We start from the raw sequence: 20,209 nt of genomic DNA, 5'->3' as shown, positions 1-20,209 counted from the left end.
GACAGTACATTCCACACACCCACCACTTTCTGTGCAAATAATCTAACATTGAAATCTCACTAAACCTTCCTCCAATCACCCGAAAATTATGCCCCATATTGATAGCAATTTCCGCCATAGGAAAAAAGTCTTTCGCTATCCACTCCATTTATCCCTCTCATCAGCTTGCACACATCTATCAAGTTACCTCTCATCATTCTTCGCTCCAATGAGAATAGACCAAGTTCCGTCAATCTTTCTTCATCAGACATTCACTCGGATCCACGCAGCATTCTAGTTAATCTCCTACGCACCATTTCTAATTCTTCCACATTCTTCATATAACGAGGCGACAGAATCTAACACAATATTTCAAGTGTCATTCAACCAGGAATTCATAGCGGTCAGCGGTCAGCTCCAGAGTTTCTCGAGGGTATAACATCGAAGCTTTTAAACTCAACCCCCCCTTGCTAATGAACGCCAAAACATCTCATTCGCCTTCTGATCAACCCTATGAATTTTGCTGAAAACTTTGATGAATCCATGGACGTGGACCACAAGATCCCACCATTCCTCTATGCTGCCTAGAATCATGCCTTTAATTCAATAATCTGTATTCAAATTCCACCTTCCAACATGAATCAGTACACACTTTTCCAAATTGAATTCCATCTGCCAGATCTCAGCCCAGGCCTTCACTCAGTGAATTTCCCATTGCAACCAACAACAGCCTTCCACACTATCCGCATCTCCACCAACCTTCATAGCATCGGCAAACTTATTAACTTACTCTTTCACTTCTTCATCCAAGTCATTTATAAAAGTCAGTAAGAGCAGAGGTCCATGAACAGATCTCTGTGGAACACCACTGGTCACTGAGCTCCAGACTGAATTCTTTCAATCTACCAACACCTTCTGTCTTCTATAAGTCATCCAAATCTTTATCCAAACCGCCAAATTTCCCGATAACCCAGTCCTCCTTAATTTCTTTATGAGACTACTGTGGGGAACCTGAGCAAACGTCTTACTAAAATCCACATACAACCCATCCACTGCTCGACCTTCATCAATGTATTTTGTCACAACGTCAAAGAATTCAATGAGATTCGTGAAGCATGACCTGTCCCTCACAAGGTCATGCTAACTATCTTCAATTAAGTAATGCATTCCTAAAAAAATAATAAATCTTGCCTTTCAGAATCCTCTCTAATTCTTTGCTCACCACTGATGTAAGAGTGACTGATCTGCAATTCACAGAGTTCGGAGAAAGTGAGGACTGCACGTGCTGGAGATAAAAGTCGAATGTTTAGTGTATAGTGTTGGAAAACCAGGAGCAGCAGAATCGACAATTTGGGCATAAGCCCTTCGTCTGTAATGGGATGTGTGGGACAGGGGGCTGAGAGATAAATGGGAATGATTCGGGGCTGTGGGGAAGGTAGCTGAGGATACATTATGTAGTTGAAGGTGAAAGTGGAGGTCATATTTCAAAGAGCAGGGTGGAGTGGATAGACAGGACAGTTGATGGACAGAACAAACGGCAGTGTGGAGTTGGAGGCTTGGGACTGCGATAAAGTGGGGGCGGGGAAAGGAGGAAAGTGGTGTAATCCAAATTAATCCCGTGTAGTTGCAGGATCCCCAGGTAGAAGGTAATGCGTTCTTCCTCCAGACATCAGACAGTTCGGGTTTGGCGATGGACAAAGCCCAGATTCCACATCTCCTTAGTGGAGTGGGAAGAAGTGTTCAAGTTTTCAGCCACCGACGGTGGGGTTTGTTCATGCTGGTAGATTGAAAGTCTCACTCGATTAATGTTACATTGTGACCATGCACATAACATGTGAATACCCAAAGTCTTGACAGCAGCAATACCGTTTTCATTCAAATTGCGTTCAGTCGGCCATTCTTTGTGTAAAAAGCAAGCATGGCATCTAGTATAAAGGCCTTCCGCTTGATAAACGGTACCACACACCCTCTCGCTCACCACTCACCACTACCAAACAACCATATCAAAATATCCAGCCTGTCCAAAGGGCATTGGGACCACTCGGTTCATGAGGGAACAAACTGTCAGGCAGTTTGAGTTACATTTCTGATGTCTGAGCGAGTCAAAGTGCGCACTCAGTGCCATACAGTCTTACATTCTTCCTGCAAAGTATTTAAACTTTTATATCAAATTGTATTCCATCTGCCAAATTATGACCCATTAACATTACCTATTTATATCTATTAGCAAATTCCACGTTCTCTGAACAATTTAATTTCCTGCTTATTTTCGTGTCACCTCCAGACTTTATTGTAGGACATCTGTTGTACTTCTTCATTGACATAGAATGCAAGTACTTGAGGACACAGCACTGGGACTGTGTCCACTCCACCTGGTACATTCTGTCAAATTGAGCAAGGCTGATTTATACTGAATGGCTGCTTTCTGCTCAATAAATGTACTCCCCTATCTCTTTGCAGCGCATTCGAAGATCGACATATTAAATAAGTCATAAGAGCAACTCTCGCCAATTCACCCCCATGAGCATGCTCCGCCATTTAATGCAATCATGACTGGTGTCATCTCGGCATCAGTTCTACTTCACTGCCCATTTCCATAATTCTTCATTTTCTCAATATTCCCTGCATCCACAGCACTCTGGAATGGTGCATTCCGCAGATTCACAACTTCTTGACAGGAATAAGTTCTTTTCTCCCTGATTTAAATCTGCACCAGCATTTTCGAAAACTATGATGTCTTGTTCTTGGTTGCCTTAAATGAGGAGATATCCACTTCACATTTACATTGTTGATCAACTTTAGCAACATACAGACCTCAATGCGATCTGTTCTTGATCTTCTGAATTCCAGAGAGTCCAGACTTGAACTGCTTAGTTTCTCTGGGAATGATGGAAGGGGGTGCATGTGCGCGTACATGACAGATAGTTTGAGTATGAGACAGAGTTTGTGTGAGTGTGTGCATATCTCAGGGTGTGTGTATGCCTGTGTGCGTGAGAGTAGAGAGTGCAGTGTAGTTACCTGTAGTGTGACATGAGCGCAAATTCAGTGTTGAGGCCATCCCCATCGGTATCAAACTTGACTATAAGCCTCTACTCATCCACTTTGCGTTGTTGATTGTCCAGAATTCCGCCTTGGAGCATTGTGTCCCGAAGGTCCGGCGCCGAATGTCTCAGACCACTGAAGTGCTCTCTGACTGAAAGAGAACACTCCTGTCTCGTGATCTTTATGCGGTGTCCATTCATTCACTGTCATGGCGTCTGCTCATTCTCACTAATGCACCAAGCCTCAGGGAATCCCTGCCTGCAGTTTATAAGACATGCAACATTGGCCAAGTCGCATTAGTGCCTGCGGCGTACATGGTTGCAGGTGTCCCCACGTGTAATGGTGGTATCCGTGTCAACACTCTGACATGTCTTGCAGGGCTGCCCTGGCAGGTTTGTCTGGTGTCGTGTTGGATGTTAATCTGGAGACTGTGCAATTTGCTGAAAGTTGTGATCTGGTTGATGTTTAGTGGTTGATTAACGGCAAGAAGTAAAGTTGTGCCGAAGGTTTGGAGAGGTGCTCATTCTCGTCGATAATGTTTTGCAGGCCGCAAAATACATGGTGTAGTGTTTAGGATCCTGGGACGTCATGTAAAATGAAGAGGACCCGATCGGTTACATCCCGTGTCTGTCTCCTGAGGAGGACATATCACTTCCTAGCTGTGGCACATAGGATCTGGCAGTCGATAAGTTGAGCATTGTACCCTGTTCTTTTGAGAGCATTCTCACAAGGATACCCTCATAAGAGTAGCGTACGATGCTCAACTCATCGACTACTAGTTCCGACGTGCCACAGAAAGAAGCGACAATGCCCTTCTTATGAGACAGATACGGGCTACAATGGACAGGGTACTCTTCATTGTACAGTACGTTCTGGGAGCCAAAGGAGAACACAATGTTCTTTCGAGCCTTCAACAAATTATCAATAATGATGAGCACCTCGCCAAATTCTTCTCCACTCCTCCACTTCTTGCCGTTGAACAATCATCAAACCTTAAAACAGACCGTTATGCGCAGCACATTGCCCAAACATCAGGACAACGTCGATTACAACACCGTGCAACCCTGTAACAGCATCCACTGCAAGACGTGTCAGAGTGTCGACACGGATACCACCATGTACCCAGGCACTCGGGACTTGGCTAACGTTTTCTAACTCGTAGGTTGCAGGCAGGGATGCAATGGGTATTGGTACGTTGGCAAGACAGGGCAGACGTTACGACAAAGCATGAGTGGACATCAAGCAATGATTACCAGACAGGAGTTTTCCCTCCCTGTCGGAAACAATTCAGTTGTCCGGAACATTCGGCCTCGGACATTAGGGTGACCATCCTCCAAGGCGGACTTCGGGACAAGAAACAACACAAAGAGGCTGAGAACAGGTTGATGGCCAAGTTTGATACGGATGACGATGGCCTCAACCGGGACCTTGGGTAACCGAGTTCGAGATTCCAGCAGGAGTGCAAAATATCGTTTCAAATCATACTTGTCAAGCCCCCCTGTATGTAGTACTTTTCCGTAATATCACCATTCAATTCAATTACAACAAATGAACGCCTTACCATTTTTACTTTCTTGATAAGTTTCCACTTACATACCAGGAATCAATCGAATGAATAAACCCAGTTACTTGCTGCACCCGCATGCTAATTTTATGTTTCTTCGACAGGACACAATTAGTGAAGATAGGCAACGGCAGCTCCTCAATGATAAAGATCAAAAGTGGAGCCCAAATCTTTCTGTCCTCCCCCTATGCTCGCTGTTTATGCACGACTGTGTTGCCAAATTCCAAAGGATAGTCACCTACAAGTTATTTGACAACATAACTACAGAAACTATCAGGGTGTCTGGAGAACGTCTGCAGGGGAGGAAGTTCCAGAAGAAGACGAAAAATTTGTCTGTTCTCCCAGGATGATTCCCTGTGTGACACTGATCCCATTGGGCCCCAGCCTGGGGACCGATCCCTCATAAAACGTAATTGTCCCAGACCCATCATGAAAGCATTGGATTGGGACTGACCCAGACTCATCCATGATCAATGTACAAATGATCAGGCATTGGTCCTAATTTCACTTGGACACCCGTGTGCTGTAAAATCCGTGAACGATGAGGAAAAATGAATCTGACGGGATAGGCAGGCGGCATGATCATGGAGAGATGGAGGTGTGCCTTACACCCCTATCTTCCAGGAAGTGGCACCACTACTTGGGGTTGAAGGGACCAGAGAAATCTAGTACTAACAATATATCACTCGGGGTGCGGGACATGAACCCACCTCTGTCTTCCACCGCAACTGAACCAGGCACTTCAGAGGCTGAGGTTGCTTTGACAACTGACGTCTTCCGAATGCTACGAACTGGAAGGCCTCGAGGTGCAGCCTACACTGAGTGGGGACTGCGCTGGGCATATTTATACCGAGAGCACCATGGATGACAGCCATGAAGTGGCAGGTTTCGTTGAACCCTCCCAAGCCTTGGCCGGGCACCTCTGTACTTCTGATCTTTTATCAGATACAGAGGGTGACACAGGATCGGGAGTGGAGTAGCTTCCCAAACAGCTGCCGTCCATGGGGCCATCGATTTAGTCAACTTTTTAGTTGAATCTGTTCACATCCAAGACTTGTGGTTAAATAGGGCGTCGAGAGATGTGCTGCTCGCGTTATTCCCCACGTGGAGTTCCAGAACCTTTTAAAAGCAATCTTGGTTGTGGAGGCAGAGTCTGATCTGCTCTGCAGTGGTGGAATTCTCGACAGTTTTCTAGTCACGTCTGCACTACAGTTATTGGCGGCCCATATGAATGGACACGACTGCACAGTAGAAATGCCTTGCAGTATCCTCAGGGAATGGACGGAAAAGGAAATTCTTCCGGCTGCTTTGCAAGTTGGGTCTCTTTCTTTAACTGCTGGTCATGAAAAACATTGCCACCTTCAAGACAATCATTACTATGCTCATTGTTAACGACAGCGTGAAGGCCGAGTGCAAATTCCATATTCTCTTGCTCCTCAGAGAATGGTGTGCCTCCTGCAAAAACCCATACTGTTTCAGGAGACGAGAAAAGTTTGCTCCTGAAGTGCCAACGAAGCATCGTCATGAAGCGCCTGACTTCTAGTCCTGCAAGATGGCTACCTTGTTGGCGGCATTATTTCAGCCAAAGACGTAAGGTTAAAGGAACATGTGCCATGCCATCTGCTTCAAATCTCAGTACGTATCGAAGTCTTGGGTCATAATTTTCTGAAGTTTGTGCTGGCGTGCATCTTCGAGGAAGTCTCTACTTTTCTTATCTTCATCAGTGATCATTCTCGGGGAAGATTTCATTTGTCTCCTCAAGTACCGAACCATGGCAGTATCTGAGCATCAATGGAAAGTTGAGGGATTTGTTTATGATCTTTTACTTGGTAAATTTTTGATGAAATCTCCAACCCTATTACATTGCCTTCATCTTTGTGAGTTGAAAAGAAACAGTGGATGATGGAATGTGAAATGGACGGCAGGAGACTGGAAGAACAAGACAGACCTGGAGAAGGGTGACACGCAAATCATCGACTTCTCCACTGAATGATGCTGCCTGGCTTGCTGTGTTCTTCCAGCTTCCTGCCTGTCTCTTTCTCCGTTTTGAGGCCGTGTTCCGAAGGTTTGATGCAGCAAGTGCTGTTCTCCGATCACAATCTGATTTGGCCAGACCTTGTTCCATTCAGGGCGAGGTTGGCATACTGAAACTTTAACAAGCTGCAGTTGGAGCACGAGTGGTTCCGGGATTTGTTCTGTCAGCTCTGGGCTGGCTGGAAAAGAAAGCAGGAGGGCTTCCTCTCCCGCCCCTCCCCCCGAGGCTATGGTGATGCTTTAGCTCACGTCAGCGTCTTCTGTCATGAGTACACGGCGGAGTCGATAAAGAGGTGGAAATCCAGGATCGAACAGTTGGAAAAGCGGGTGTTCCATCTGGAGTCACTTCTCGTCGGCCTGATGTGGACCCGGCCTGCGGGGGGAGTATGAAGAGAAGAGAAGAAGACCACGTTTTGATATCCACATCGTATTGGGTCCCAGATGTGAGTTTGGGGATTCAGATCCTTCCAGATATTCTCGTCACTGGAAAGAAAAGGAACAAGACCAAAGCATCTTGCGCTCCTTGTCAATGTCAGATTGCACATTGTAGATCAAGAGGGTATCAGGGCTTAGGTGAGGGTCCGCGAGAGAGCTCTGTTGTCGCCAGATCCATCGAGCCAGGAGGATCACAACGTTCTGTTTAAGGACTTGCCAAGGATCAACCTCGATGGCACTGAGAGGCTCGATGGACCTCTGAGCTTGCTGGTGTTGACAGGTGCCATCGACCATCTTTCCAGGGACATGTCCACGAGGCTGTATCGGCTGTATCGGCTGTATCGTGATGTCCCTCAGTCTATTATGGAAAACCAAGTGGGTGACAATGCGTGGGTCCTAGAGGAATGTATCACGACTGGAGAAATGTCCCTTTCTTGTCTCAGGGCCAATATCATTCTTTTTCTTTTTTGGGGGGATCTCCAAATATTAAAGAATTGGCCTTTCAACTCCCTCCTCAGTACGCGCTAGAATATCTTTGCAAGGGAACTTTCGATTCTTCTTGGCACCATGCTGGACACATGACCTACTCAGACAGTCCAAAGCTGTTCTGAGGCGAAGTAGCCAAAACCACATCCACCTGTTCTTGTACATGGTTCTATGTTCCTAGAGAGCTGGTTTATTGATCTCCTTTCTCTGTCTTGGTTAGGTAAAGGAACAGTGTGCATCCCGAGTATCTGTTCGGAAGTTTGCGAATATTTAGGTTTCGGAGACACTTTCTCACCTGGATCCAACTTCTTTACTTCTGTGCCAAGTGAAGGTTAGCAGGTCACTGATGATACCCTAACTCATCAAGAGAGGAGCGCACCTGGACTTCCCAATGTCCTATTGTTTTTATTCTCTCTGTCTTCAACCATTCCCGCACCACCTGCATAAGTGGTTGAGAGATTTGGCTCTGCGTAGTCTTAGGATAGGCTTATGATATGATCTTCATGTTCACAGGTCTCGCAAACGCGTGGGAGATACGCTAGTGCTGGGGGCTACTCTGAGGCATCCTTCACAAATGTAAACTGGAGCAAATGTTCGTGACTTCTGACAAGTCCGTGGCAGATGGGCCACGGCAGCAGCTGCGCTGGTGTTTCTTGTAGAGATCACTCACCTTATTTACGTGGAATTCCATTTTCGCCTTGTTGCTGAATCCTGGCAAACAAATTGGCACCATATGGAGGCCAAGGGGACCACTCACCCAGCACGACTTTTGGAGTGTTGTATTAATGATTGCACGTGCTAGTCATAAGCCAACTGTTGGCCACGATGATGTGGTACGGGATGGTCACTTTGGTGCCGCCCCCGGCTTTGTCACCACCATCCAGATGACGTTCTTTAAGTTGTTGTTTTTTTCTGGGACAAGAGGATACTCTGGCTCGCTGCTGGGGTTCGGAGTCTTCCACTTGAGTAGGGTGGTCAAGATTAGTTGTCCCTTCACGCTCAGGCAATGGCTTTCTACCCTCAGATCCTGTAGCAGTACCTTTACTTCAAGTCTCCTCCGAGGTGGTGCACCCTGGTAATGCATTTGTTCCGTTAGGTGCGTGGCCTCCTCTACCTCACACAGTTCCCTTCCTGGCCTGGTCTCAGCCTCGGGTCTACTTCCAGAAATTGTCTTTCTTTTATTTGGACATGGTCATAGATTCGCACGTGTTCAATTCGCCGCAGAGCTCTCCCCCTATCAGAGTGGAGGCTCTCTTGAGGGAAATCCTGCTCAGCAAAAGGTTGCTTCTCGAGTGCAATTTCCATTGGCTGAGGGGAGAGATAGATCGGGATGCAGGCTTGGCAAGAGTCGGGGAGGCGCTGGATGGCAGAGGACCCGGTTGGATAATGCCATTAGAGTTGACTGTGACGGCATGGGTCCATCTCAATTTCATGACCTGAGCCATCTAGAGCCTGTAGGACGAGGTACTCGACCCTGGGACCTTGCGTGTACTCAAGGCGGGTCAGAAGTGTTTTGGGCTTCTGCACAATCTGAACGCATTACAGGGCTGCACGGTGGCACAGTGGTTAGCACTTGCTGCCTCACAGCGCCAGAGGCCCAGGTTCAATTCCCGACTCAAGCGACTGATTGTGTGGAGTTTGCACATTCTCCCCGTGTCTGCATGGCTTTACACCGGGTGCTCCAGTTTCCTCCCACAGTCCAAAAATGTGCAGGTTAGGAGAATTGACCCAGCTAAATTGCCCGTAGTATTGGAGAAGGGGTAAATGTAGGGGAATGGGTCTGGGTGGGTTGCACTTCTGCTGGTCGGTGTGGACTTGCTGGCCCAATGTGCCTGTTTCCACACTGTAAGTAATCTAATCTAATCTTAACATTAGCTCTGTGCTGCGGACTCTCCCCTGTGTTGTGGTGTTCCACAATCTGAGCTGTATCAGACATATCCTCCCAGTGTCCTTTCACATGGCATGAAGGCCTTTATTTGTGCTGTGTGATGCTGCACACTCTCCACTGCAGCGAGTCATTCACCACCCGGACACGCCTTTCCCTCCAACGGCAGAGATACCCAGTGGAGGGTTCAGGATGAAGGGCCCTCCACATTGACATCCTTCATCTCGGATGGATACTACTGCAAGAGGTAGTTCCATGCAACTGGCAACTGATCAAGTTTTCCAGGTGCCAGACCACGGGGCATGTACTGTTGACTGGGGGACATGATGTTTCACATTTATGTCTGCTACGTTCTTTTGTGGTCCCTTTTTAGCTTTTTGAAGGAGCTATTGTGAAAACTTTGGTTGTACTTCTGCCCTGCACTTCTAGACTTTGGGCTCGCGCTGCAAGGAGAGGCGAACACATATATGAGCCTTATCATGGCTCCGCTCCTAGGGCCAGCCAAGATGGTCCGTAACAGATCCAGACAGCACGCTGAGGAGGTCCTCGTTGTTCCTGACTGCCTTCCCCTCTTTCATAGATATGCACGTGCTTAGGTACTCGGCGAACACATATATGAGCCTTATCGTGGCTCCGCTCCAAGGGCCAGCCAAGATGGTCAGTAACAGATCCAGACAGCACGCTGAGGAGGTCCTCGTTGTTCCTGACTGCCTTCCCCTCTTTCATAGATATGCACGTGCTTAGGTACTCCTGCAGGAGGGGCGCGTGGTGCTCACTGGCACAGTCAAGAACTTTCGAGATGGCTGGGCACAGTGAAATGCATTATCAGCCTATATATTGATATTCTGGATGGGTTGTTTACCTCTGTAGCATAGGTTATGGTTTTGAGATTTGAATTTGCTTGAATTTTAGGTTTATTTCCCCAGGAAGATGGTTGTTGTATTTTCTTCTCCTTCTGATTGTGGATATCTTGGAAAAGTGCAAGGGCCTATATTTTAGCTCTGTATTGTCCCTGTGCCATATGTGCTTTATGGGGACAAGTGTGAGGGGATTCATTTCCTTAGTCGCTGTTTTTGTTTGCTTGCATTCTGTTTGCTTGAGTTTGTTTTGATTTGGCTCCCTGTGATGGCTGTGGAACAGAGTTGTCTGGGGCGGAGTGAGTAGAAAGCATTTTTTTGCTAGTTTACTTGCTTTTATTTTTGCTCAGAGTAGTAGGGTCTTTATTTTTAATGATCAAAGTAAAGGCAGTTCTATTTTCTGTTTCAAATGTGTAAAGTGAGCTTTGATTTATCTTTCACATGCTGATTTCCCCGTTTCCAGACTATCTGTTGGTGGCAAAAAGAGTTCGAGACTTTGTTGGCAAAGGAGGAGGCCATTCATCCATGTGTCAGTTGTATGAGTACAGGCGAAAACCAATCACTGAGTCAGTCCCATATTAAGGAAGCAGACGGAGTCCATTCAACAACTCGAGCCTGTTATGGAGGAGTATGTGGAGACCGTTCAGCCCTCCAAATGCTACATCGGAGTAAGAAGTTGCCTATTCTCCCAAGCCTCTCACACATCTATAACAGGAGGAAAACAGACCTTGAACTGCTGAGTCACGAGTAGCAGCATGGCATACAGGCCATCGAGACGAAAATGTTGAAATATTAGGAGGACATTGAGATTGAAGTCCTGGAAATCATGAGTCCACCGAATCACTGATGTCTCTGACACAACAATCGGAGCAGCTTGTGCACGTTACACAGGAAATGAACGGGGACATAGATATTTTTGAAACGGACAAAGAGTAATAATCAGCCTGGTAATAGAATGAAATAAATGATTTTAAACAAATTGCTATAATCTATTAGTAAGCAACTAATAAGTGAACATTTGCACAGTTAAACCACAATCCAGCGGAGACGGCACGGTTTTGATTAGATTATTACAGTGTGGAAACAAGCCTTTCGGCCCAACAAGTCTTCACCGACCCTCCGAAGTGCATCGTAAGCAGTTCTATTCCCCTACATTTACGCCTGACTAATGCACCTAATACTATGGCCAAAATATCGTGGACAATTCAACTCACCGGCACATCTTTGGATTGCGGGAGGAAATCGGAGCACCTGGTGAAAACCCAGGCAGAACGTGCAAACTCCACATGGACAGTCGCCATGAGGTGAGAATTGAGCCGCTGTCCCAGGTGCTGTGAGGCAGGAATGCTACCCACTGAGCCACCGTTGATTCACCTGATGAAGGAGCGTCTCTCCGAATGCTAGTGTGCTTCTAATTAAAGCTGTTGGACTGTAATCTGGTTGTGTGATTTTTAACTTTGTACACCCCAGTCCAACACCGGCATCTCCAAATCATGACCGTTGATTCATTCAGCATTCTGCAAGTCCCACTTGAAGAAATTAACAGACTTAACACTGGGACAGACTTAAGTTCACACCTTTAATACGTTGTCTGAGCTAAGATGACACCTATTGTTAGGTATACTGATACCACCTTGCTAACGTAACTTTAGCCTAAACCAGCATATGTCTTCCTAAAGCATGCAAGACTTAATCTTAGTTTGTTTAATGTATCCTTCCAACTCCCTGGAACTGTCACCCTTTTGCTATAAATTATGTGTCTTCTGGTCCTGCTCCACAACCACCTAATGAAGAGGCAGCGCTTCGAAAGATATTGGTTCCAAATAAACTTGCTGGATTATAACCTTGTGGTATGTGATTTTTAACATTATCCGAGGAATAATTGAAGTGATGCATCTCTGTACTGCTTTGAAACCATCTGCAATGTTGTTTCACTTCAGGACATCAGAACTTAAGATAACATATCAGATGCTTTCTCGCAAATTGCCTGTAAAGATGCAGTTAAATATTTCAGTCATGTTACCTTCAATACCATTTGGCGGGAAACTCCATGATTCCATTTGCATTCCTAAACGTTCGCTATACCCGCAGAATCCGACCTAAAATTCCTGTTTCAGGTTAAGCAAAAAAACCTCTGTATTAACATGTTCTGTAATTTGATCCCATTTAAATACTTTACTGTTGCGATACCCCCTTGCTGAAACGGACAATGTCCCATAATCAGCGTAATACCGTATCTACTGAACGTTTGTTCACTCATTTCCTTTTTCTGCATCATATTGCAGATTCTCTACCGGTACTTGACAACTTATTGAATGACAACTTTGGTTTCTGAGATGGAAATGTGTTGCTGGAAAAGCGCAGCAGGTCAGGCAGCATCTAGGGAACAGGAGAATCGACGTTTCGGGCATTAGCCCTTCTTCAGGAATGAGGAAAGTTGGTCCAGCAGGCTAAGATAAAAGATAGGGAGGAGGGACTTGGGGGAGGGGCGCCGGAAATGTGATAGGTGGAAAGAGGACAAGGTGAGGGTGATAGGTCAGACTGGGCTATCACCCTCACCTTGACTTCTTTCCACCTATCACATTTCCGACGCCCCTCCCCCAAGTCCCTCCTCCCTATCTTTTATCTTAGCCTGCTGGACCAACTTTCCTCATTCCTGAAGAAGGGCTAATGCCCGAAACGTCGATTCTCCTGTTCCCTAGATGCTGCCTGACCTGCTGCGCTTTTCCAGCAACACATTTCCATCTCTGATCTCCAGCATCTGCAGACCTCACTTTCTCCTCAAAGATTTCAACCTACTTTGGTTTCTGAGCCAATCTAGCTCCAATAAATTCGCAGAACCACTGATAGAAGATTGTAAGTCTTTGAAGACCTGACACTGATATCTGATGCAATCCTCTAATTCCACCTTTCCAATTAAAAGGAAATCATGCTCTCTGTTTACTAATAACTGTCCAGGAATCCATTGTTCTGTGTTATTATCTTGCAATACTGCATGATCTAGACGTCAATTGTGTAATATGCTCAAAGAGCTGAATGATTCTATTCTCAACCTAGTAGAAAGACAGAACGGCAGATGCTGGAGATCAGAGTCCAGAGTGTGGTATTGGAAAAACACAGCAGGTGAGGCAGCATCTGATGAGCAAGAGAATCCACATTTCGGTCGTAAGCCCTGCATTAGTCATTCCTGATGAAAGGCGTATGCCCCAAAGTCAATGTGCCTACCCTTTGGATGCTGCCTGTCCTGCTTTGTTTTTCCAGCTCCACATTTTCGCATCCATTCTGTTCTTGTATCTCTTCTTTGATGAATCGAATAGTCTTCTCCCTCAATGTAATGTCCCTGACTCGCTGAATAGGGTCTTCTTGAGCATCTGGAAGCCTTGTAGAATTGGGTGAATTCTGAGCTCACAGTTGCCATTCATAAGAACACAGCGCATGATATCCATTCGGCCTCCCTGTTCTCATGCCCCGTGTGCGAGATCATGGTTGATCTGATTCTCATGAACATTCCTTCCCTGACTGATCCCAATAAATATTCACTCTCCTGTCCAGCAATGATCAGTCGAGCTCAGACTTGAACATTTACAATGACCCTCTCTTCACTGTTCTTCGAGGATATGAACAACACAGATAGCAGATCTCGAAAGAGAAAAAAAAAACATCCTTATCTCAATCTTCAACCAGGGATCTGTTATTTCGATAGCATGTTCTCTGGTTCCAAATGACTTCCCCTTTGTGACACAAAGGCACAAAAATAAGGAACATATGTTGACGATTAGCTCCATCAAATCTGTCGCACATCACGGTTCGCTCTATATTGAATCAAAGTTCTTTGAAAGTCCGCCCTGACGACTGCCTGGAGAAGATATTTCCAGATAATCCTTATCGCAGTTTGAAATAGGAGAGCATACAATTTTAGACGGTGCCTGTTATACAGTATCTAGATACACTCACATGGGGAAAAGTGCCTCAGAATCCATTCTGTCAATTCCTTACTTTTTCGGTTATGTCTCAATAAGAACAGCTTTTACTTGGGTTTGCAGCAATGGGAATTCGCCCAACCTGTTCAAGTTTCCTCAAAGGATAAAACATTCGTTCCATGAATCAGTTGAATGAACTTTCTCTGAACTGTTTCTATGGTAGTCAATTCTTCCTTTGCATTTGAGAGATTTAAGAATCTGAAAAAGGCACTTTGTTGCATCACGTTTGCTTCAAAATTGCCATCACTAAAAGTGGGTTCATCCAAACTTCGTGCAATTGCACCGTATCTTTCTATGTTCTGATATTTTACACACTCATTCAAATCAGGACAACTTTTCTTGCCGAAGGGCCTGTATTGCGTTGTAACGTTCGGTGTTCGAGGTTTCTTCTTCAACATTGTGAGGATTTCAACCTCCATTATTTGCAGCACACTGCATTCCAGATGTCCAACAAACACTTATTGAAAAATATTTTCCCCCAAATCTCCTATGAATCTCCTGCCGTTTTATCTAAATCACTCCCGTGATTGACCAGTAAACCAAGTGGAACAGCTGTTCTTTATTCCCCCCTTAAAATCAGAAACGTCTCAATCATATCTCCCGAGTTGTCCCTGCTCCAGGGAAAGTAATCCAACTGTATCTCATGTCTCCTTTTGGCTCAAATTCTTAATTACAGGCAATATGCTCGTGAACCTCCTATCTATGATCTTCACTGCTATCACATCTTTCCTGTAGTGAAGTGACAAGAACTGCACACAGTCCTCAACTTCTGCCCTGAGGAACGCGCTGTGCAATGAGAAGATTACACATTTACTCTTATACTCGTTGCCTCGGCTGATGAAAGTAGTATACCTGCCTAAATATACTATTTATATTCTTTGCCGCCTTCAGAGTTCAGTGAACAATCACCCCAAAATCCGTTTTTTACCTAAGCTACTTAGTGTCACTTCACAAAAACAACTTCGCAAACAGTCCCCCAGATGTCGTCTCAGTAAAACTGGCACAGTTTCAGCAACACATCATTCCTTTCAGCTTGACTCGTCGCAATGATTGCCAAAATAGAAATTATAGCCATGCCGCGCATTTTATGCCTTTATTTAAAGCATGTTCAAATTAATACCGAGCTGATGAGATTTATTTTCCTTTTGTCAGCATGCTGTAATTCTTTGGAACTCTCTCCCTCAGACAGCGGTTGTGGTATTGCCACTGAATATGATTGAATTGCAGAGAATTATATACTTTGAATGACGCCAGAGTCAAGGTTTATCAGGGACGAAACATAACACCCAGGAAGACTACAAAAAAAAACTGACTGAAGGAAATCGTGGAAATCAAATTGCTATCAGTGAAAGAATCGTGTCGTTCTAATGTAAATGGATGATCAGGCTTCTCTCTCATTAGAGAAAGATCACTCGTGGTGGTTTTGTCTAAGGGTCACCACACATCTGGTGAGAGTTTGAAAAACCGGCCCATTCATGGTTATCTCTTTCAGAGTTGGCATTGCATCTCTGCTGCTGTCCTCCCTCTGCATGACAAATCAGCCGTCCAGCCAACTGCGTGGAAGACTATAAAAGTGCGGTAGAAACAGTGAAAGATAAAGAACAATAGAAACGTTGATGACAAAAAGAATTCACAAGTCAGATAAAGTTCAAGATAATGGTTGAGCTTACAAAAATGAGCAATGGAAGACATTATATTTTACACTTAACCAAGTGATTCTGTTGAATGAAATAAGACAAGCGAAATGTCCCGAATTACTATTTGTAATTAGTTATCGATTACCAAAACATAACTGTATATTTTCGAATAATACGTGCAAAATGCTCCCATAATGCGAAAAAATATTAAGCTGATGTCATATGTTTTGGAGCTTTTGATTACCAACTCATGAAAATGGCTTTGCAATATATGTTTGATAAAAGAAAACACGTTGTGAAATGTGCCCGAGGCTTGGTAAGTTACAGAGCACAGGGAGTTGCTGACGGAAAGTTCATACAACATGGAGCTCAGGACACAAACAGATCTACCATGATCTTATTGTCGACTTGATGGGCTGAAAGGATTCCCGATGGATGTTAGCAGTACATCTGTGTGACTGAAAAGCAAATGCTGCTTCTGTTCATGTGTTACATGCTCAGAGGACTGCCTTTTTTTCCTGATCCTGGGAATTATCTGGAAAAGTATCCAGTATACTTTATAAACAACAGTCAGTCCCCCGAATAGAGGGAATTCTAAATCCCCTGTTTATATATATATATTTTAAATTTGTAATTTATACCTGCTCAACTGATTTACAATAATGCTTATTTTACAGCAACATTGTACAACTGCCATGCTCTGGAAAATTCTATAATTGACATGAAAAACACACTCTATATCTGGCATCATCCAGCACATTCTACAATTGACATTCTGTGAAGCATTCAAAAAGTTGACATTATTTGGGAATAACTTCACATCAGTTAATTGAACAAAAGATAAGATCCCTCGAGAAGTAATCCCTTTCCAAGGAGAAGGAAAAACAATTTCAAAGTTCCATCAGGCACTGAAAGAGGTAAATAGATTTTCCACCTGTTTATATTTCTTCACAACAGAGGGTCGATTGCAATTTTGAGGAAAAGACATAAATTTCCAACTTCTGGTTGCCTTCAAGGAACTTGGGACATATCCTTCTGGATGGCAACGTTTTCACGCTCTCTGTCAGGAATTTGAAAGACGTGAACGTTTTCTGATTCGAGTGATCCAGTGTGTGGAAATGTTCTAGAAATAATCTCTTCATTTTGGTGCATGCCTTACGTTCGCAGACGGAGTGTTGTATTTTGCACCGCATTTTTGTAAGTAATCCAGTCTTACTTTTTTTATGAGCTCTTCATCAGGATTCCTGATTAGCTCATAACACATATATGACTGAATTACTTGCGAAGATTCCTGATTCAGGATTTATGATGAAGTGCTAATGCCCGAAACATCGATTCCCGTGCTCCTCGGATGCTGCCTGAGCTGCTGTATTTTTCTAGCACCACACTCTCGGCTCCGAACTCCAGCACCTGCATTCTTCACTTATCCCTCCTTAGATTTATTATTTCAACTTCAATTATTTCAATAAATCTCCGATCAGAGTGACATATTTGAAAAATCTCACCGAGTCCTCAATCAAACTGGTAACTTGGCCCGAAGGCTCATGTATAAATTGTTTGTTTTCTTTCCTCACTGTTAACGTCGTCACGATTTTGTCCTGTTTTATAAAGATTTTGGATTGCCTCCGTGTATCAGTCGTTACCTGGTGGCCATGGCAGCGTCGGATCTACTGGTCATTTTCCTCGAGCTGATATTGAGAAACATTCCCATTGTTTTATAAGGAACAATTTCATTTCCTGTGATTGATACCTGTGTGTAATATCCACGCCGTCTTGCTTTATGCAGTCACTGACTGTTCTGTCTGTTGCACCGTCACTTTCAACTTTGATCAATTTGTGTCCATTTGTTGTCAGAAGCTGAAAAGTGAATATTGCAGTGAGAAAATGGCAGCACTACTTATGGGAAGAGGGAATGTGCTAAGCCTTTCAAAGAAAATTTTCTGGTATTTTATGCTTAAAAGTCGGTATTGGCTGATGAACTACCCTTGGTTTTGTGATCGACAATCAACGTTCAGTTATCTCCTGTCTGGCTCACAATCGATTTACTACACCAAATTCTAACCCCGGCTCTCCCATTCCTGCCGATCCTGCTGCTCAATGTTTTCATTGTCAGCCACATTTTAATGACCAGCAAAGCTCGCAGGAGACTTCGGGCTCAAATCAATAGGGGGGTTTCAGTGTGACACAGAAATGAGAAATCGAATAGAAAATACCATAATTTTACTGTTTTTGATCACAGCTAATTTCATCCTGTTATGGTCAATGTTAATGGTGAATTCCATGTGGAATCGGATGTATTGGATTGGGTATAGGTCTGTGGATCTACCTGACAGTGTGCAGAGTTTGGGCTTCATGCAGCAGCTCCTCAGTTGCTGCTCAAACACCGCGATTTTTGCCGTCACTCTTAGTATGTTCAGACAGCAGTTGAAGCAAATGCTGAAATGTTCCTTCACACAAATTAGGCAGTCGATCGAACTTACTCGATAATAAACTATTCTACTTATTTTTTTTCTTCTGTCAATTCATTATTAATTTTTTCTTGGTCATCGATGAAGCACGCTGTTCATATGATAACAGACTGAGGTTGGTTCAGGAAGTTACAGGGACACATTTCAATGCTTCTTTCAAGTCAGGAGACAGTGAGAAAGGCACCATTTCATTTCCTGTATCTAGAACTTCAATTGTAGAAACATTAAAAATTTACCTTAATCACGAATAAGCGGCTGTGTGAACTGTATTTAGTTTGTCTTTTTCTTGAAATTGCTCAGCTGCAGAGAGAGAGTCTTAGCCAACATCTTGTTTGGGGGAAGGGGACGGGAGCAGAGCCAAGCTCAGGAGTTGGAATAAATCACTCTTCCCCTGCTTTTTTTTCCCCTCGGGTTCATCAAATTTGGGCTGGCGTCGGCAGAATTTGTCTTTCACATTCTCCTTCAACCTCCACATAAGGCTCTCTGACTGTCCCTAATATGTTCAACATCATTCACAACTTTACCCATACAGAAACAGGTTATTCAACATATAATGAGCTTGAAACTGGAACAGAATGAGGCCATCCAGCCATTCGACCCCATTACTGAACAATAGGAGCAGATATTTCAATCTCTTGTGCCTATTTCGTTGAAAGTCGAACGGAACATGCAACCTTTTGAAGCTACGACATAAATATAGTGGGAGGACAGGTTAATGAAAATACTGATAAATTGTGGATTAATTCGTTTTCATCTGTTTAACAGAAATTAATGACTGAAGTGACACATAGAGCAGTGCTCTGTGCTCATGTATTTGCAATCTATATCAACGGATTCGACAAATGGAACAGATGTATTCTCAATGATTTTGTCGATGATGCAAAGATCGTCAGGAAACTAAGTTCTCAACAAGAGTTAGAGAGCGTGCAATGAATTAGAAATAACAATCTGACAGATGAAATACAATGTGGGTAACTGTGAACATGTGAATATTGCAGGAAGAATGAAAGGCTGTGCATTACATGAATGGAAAAAGTTTACAGGACTTCATGATACAGCGTGTACTGGACGATTCACTCTTACTGGGTCCGAAATCAAAAGTGTTCATTCATCTCACTGATGGTCTGCTCAGGGCAGGACATTTTCGCAGGCTTCAAAATACCGAAATTAAGACATTTTGTGAGCATCTTCAAACCCAGACAAATATTTCCAAAATGATGTGTGCACGGGATATTAGCAGAAAATGAGATGCTGGAGATCAGAGATGACAGTGTAGTTCTGCAAAAGCACAGCAGGAGAGAACTCATCCGAGAAGCAGGAGAATCTCCGCGGCTGCTGCAAAGTCTCACTCTTACTCCCTCCTCCCTGCCCCACTATCTCACTCAATCTCACTTCCCTGACACACTCTCTCACTCTCTCTCTCCTCTCCAGTCACATATGCTCTCTCGTTTTCGCCTCTGCCACACAATCACTCCTCCCTTACCACAACCTCGGAAGCTCTCTCGCTCCCCACAAGTCTATCTATCTCCACTCCCCTGCCACACAAATTCTCCCTGCCTTTTTGCTCTCTGCCACACTCACTCACTGAAAACATTTTTCTCTCTCTCTGCTCCCCGCCGCTCTCACTGTCTCTCACTTCTTCTTCGCCACTACTCTCTCTGTCTCTGTTCGCCTGCCACACGCTCTCTCTCTCTCAGCTCTCTTGCTATCCCTGGTCTATCCCTCTCCACCCCGCCACGCGGTATCGCCTCCAGTTCCACGTTCACTCTCACTCTACTCTCCTGCCACCCCTCTCTTTTTCCTCCCATGCCACGCTGTCTGTCTTTGTTTCCATGCCACACG

This window comes from Chiloscyllium plagiosum, chromosome 8 (genome assembly GCF_004010195.1).
Source record: "Chiloscyllium plagiosum isolate BGI_BamShark_2017 chromosome 8, ASM401019v2, whole genome shotgun sequence".
Lineage (NCBI taxonomy): Eukaryota > Metazoa > Chordata > Chondrichthyes > Orectolobiformes > Hemiscylliidae > Chiloscyllium > Chiloscyllium plagiosum.
This window is presented reverse-complemented; position numbering follows the sequence as displayed.